The following is a 4065-nucleotide window of genomic DNA, read 5'->3' on the forward strand; positions in this document are numbered from 1 at the left end:
TGATGACCCGGCCCTTAGGGGTTACTGGTCGAAAGTTTTTTTTTAAGTCATCCAGACTCGGCTCATCTTTTTACTGATGACCCGGCCCTTGGGGGTTACTGGTCGAAAGTTTTTTAAAAGTCATCAAGACCCGACTCATCTTTTTATTGATGACCCGAGCCATGGGGGTTAATGGGGATAATATGGTATATAACAAACCTTACCTCATGTTTATTTTTCAGCATCCGAAGCAGGCTTTTCTCCATCTCATAACTCGCCTCCGGGCAACTTGCGAAACCAGAGCAAAGTTCTTTGAATTCCAAATGTTCATATTCAGAGAGCTTAGCCTTGGAGAGTCCAGACTCAGGAACAGTTTGAGATGACGATGGCACATGCTTTGATAAAACCGCTGTGGCCGGTTTAGAGAAGCTGGTACCAGTGATAATTACAGCGTCCGGGTCTTCTGCTGTTGTTAATGGACTTGGCGGCTTGGAGGCATCCATTGTTTCCTTGGGCGAGCTAAGGAGATCTACTTGATCCTCAGGTTTGTCTTGGTTCGGGTTATCTTGGATCGGCGCCGGCTCTTTGATAGGCTCCGAGATTATGATAGGAGTTGACCCGTTGGTTTTCCTCTTCTTCGCCTGTGCCCTAAAAGAGGAAAGAGGCGCGTTTAAGGACTGAAAATATTAGCAACATCAGATTCAAGGTAAAATTATCAAATGACTCATCCAGGGACACGGATCATTGGCGGAAGTGTCGACATTACTGAGTCGCCAAATGTAGGAGGAGAATTCTACAAGAGTTGTCCGTTGAAGATATAAGAGGGTTACAAATGTGATCCAAAGAAACATGAAGAAGTGTTGTTCATGGATACCTCATTGGGCCTTTTCTTGTTCTTTGTTGGTAAGTCGGACACCAGATCACCGGAATGACTTCGGGTCTTCCAATTTGAAGTGTATTGTGCTTTCTTCAGAAGAAAATTTGGGTCCAAACAAGCATTTGGATGTGAGAAGGGAACTTTTCCACAAATTCACCTGGCCGGCTTAGGTGAAGAAGGAGATGAATCGGAGGAAACAGAAATTACCTCTACGGAATCCTCCTGGCTTTCGTTGTCTTCATTCTATTCACGAGATGCAGAGATATAAATACAAAGTTAACAGTAATGGATGGCGAGTTAAGAGAAGATAGGTTATTACCTCCAAAGGTGCATCGCCGACTTGAGATTCGTCGACCTCGGATGGTTCGGCCACAATAGGTTTGCCTTTGCCCTTGGTTTTCTTCTTTGGGGGCGGCCTAGCTTGCTTCATGGCTGGCTTTTTGGGCTTCTTGGACCAAAATTTATCACCTTTCTGAAATGGCATATGTTATAAAAGGCCATAATTCGAGTGAGACATAAGGAGTAAAAACAAAAGGCGGGTTAAATTTGCTTACCTTGGGCGCCGGATTAATCTTGCAGAAGGGTTTAAGGCCTATTTGGCCGCATTTTCCCACAGGCTTGCCGGTCAGCTTCTTGATGATGGTGACGATATCATTTTCCGTTAAAGCCGTGCGGAAGTAACATTGAGGATGGTCTAGGGTGCCGTCAAATTCGCACATTAACCCGTCCCGGCGACTTGAAGGGAGGATGCGCCATTCGACCCAGCAGCGGATCAAGTCAACCCCAGTAAGGCCGTTGTTTGTCAAAGATCTTAACTCGGACAATACTGGGATAAAATCTGATTCCTCCTCTTCGGTGAGCTTGTCCGGGAGCTTGAAATTCGTTGGAAGGCGATCTCCCCTATAACCCAGAAGTTTGTTTTCACCTACAGGCGAGGTCTCTTGACAATAGAACCAAGACTCGCCCCAGCCTTTGGGGTGGCTTGGCATGGCGAGTGACGGAAAAGGGCTATCCTTGCGGCGCTGAACATTTACACCACCAAGCTCTAGGCTGGGGCCGTTGTGAAATTCCGTTTGGCTATTTAAGTGGAAGAAATACCAGAATAAGGGAAGTGAGGGTTCCATCCGCAGGTAAGCCTCACAAAACACCTGGAACTGGCATAGGTTGCTTATGGAATTGGGCCCTAGATCCTGGAGGCGGACATTCATGAAAGCCATGGCGTCTCTAAGGAACTTCGATCCAGGCGGCTTAAAACCCCGCTCAAGGTGTTCAACAAAAACGACTATCTCCCCTTCTTTGGGATTGGGGATTTCCTTTCCGAACCCGGTACGCCAACCAATAACATCCTAAGGGTCCAAATTTCCCGTTTTCACATAATCCTCTAGTATGGCATCATTGACCTTGGTAGGGAGCCAGTCACTTTTGAAGACGGTTCCCATGCTACAAGGAATAAAGTACAGGTAAATTGACACGCCAGAACATCTACTGTAAGAGGTGAAACAATTTCATTTGACTCGCCAAGTAATTTGTCCATGGGCTGAGGGAAAATCCTGACCCGCCAAATGAAGGCCCGAGTCAGGTTGCTATGACGACTTACGAAGTTAGGCTACTTAAAGGAGTTGTGTCTCAAGGCGTAGAGGCATTTATCCAAAAATGGTGAACTACAAAAACTACAAACAGTTTTCACATAACGAGCGGTAGATTATGGATCTCCTGGACAGCTGAAAATAAAAGCGGAAAATGACAGGGTACGGCAAACCTACGACCAAGATGGGATAATGATGTTGGTTTGGTGGAATACTACTCTAAAGTGTGCAAATCTAGGGCGGACAAATAAAGGTATTAGAGACATTGATTTCCTCGTCGTCATCGATATCAACTAATCAAGGTCAAGTAACAACTATTCGGGAAAGCATCAAGAACATGGCATTGATGAACTTCGAAAAAGAATGGGGATCTGCTCTTGATTAAACGGAGACCTAACCTGGTGGGTTCGGTCGAAGATGGTCGACGGCGACGAAGGCTACTGGAGGGGCGCGAAAACCTCGGTCGGGCGCGGAAATCTTCGGCGGCGACGAAGTGCTTGGCAGCAACGAGGTGGTCGACGACGACGAGGTGGTCGATGACGGCGAGCAGCACGGCCGCGGTGAAGTGCTTGACGGCGACAATATCCTTGGGCGGCACCAAAGCTTTCGGGCGACGGCAAGAACTGCAGTCGGTGGTGGAGCTCTCGGAAGGCAATAAGGGTTTTCGCTGTGGTAATGGGGAGAAGATTGACAAGACTGGTTGGTGGAATGCGCCAGACCTGTCCCCCCCCCACCACCTATTTAACAGGGCAGGCGCTGGAAACGAGGCACCGTGAGCGGGAACCGCCAAAGGATAAAAGATTCGCCATGATGACGCTCTGAAAATTTTGGGATAGCAATACCAAAGGATCCGTTGGGATTACGTCATTATCTTTTCCGGAATTCAAGGGATAAGAAGATACCAACGAGAAATGGTTTTGCGATTTAAGTTTTTCCGCAACAGATGGCGAGTTAAGTTCATGGCGTATGGAGAAGGATGAAAAATGAATCGGCCTTAACTGAGTAAGAATATTGGAGTGAAGAGAACTCAAGGTAATCTGGGGCCTAATGTTGGGGATATTACCTATTGATAACCCGCCCTAGTTGGGCCGGGTCACCAAATCAGGCGATTCATCTAAGCGTGGTTCGGGCCTTGGCCTGGCAAGACCGAAGGTAGTATGGCGGTTTACAACCTCCGGAAGGTCTCCAAGCTTTGGAAGATGGAGACTTAGAGATCGTAAAAGTCATGGTTTGTAGAAAGAAAAGTACCCTTGTAAACCCTAGGGACTCGACCTGTATATAAAGGCGAGTCCCGGGGAAGAAGAGGGTAGGTTAGAAATCATCGAGTGCTAAGTCCGGCGAGTTACGCCCTCCTTGTAATCGAAACTCCATCAATACAACTCAAAGCAGGACGTAGGTCTTTACCTCCTCACGAGGGGCCGAACCTGGGTAAATCACCGTCTCTCTCCCGTTCAACCCCTTTGGGTCGCCACCAAAGTGTGATGGCTCTAGTACTAAGTCCTTTCACGAGGACATCTGCCGTGACAAAACCACGACAATATCCGAGACAAGTAGACCGATACTTTCTGCGTCTACTACTATTACTCCACACATCGACCGCTATCCAGCAAGCATCTAGCGTAT

This window comes from Hordeum vulgare, chromosome 7H (genome assembly GCF_904849725.1).
Source record: "Hordeum vulgare subsp. vulgare chromosome 7H, MorexV3_pseudomolecules_assembly, whole genome shotgun sequence".
In the NCBI taxonomy this organism is placed as follows: Eukaryota; Viridiplantae; Streptophyta; class Magnoliopsida; order Poales; family Poaceae; genus Hordeum; species Hordeum vulgare.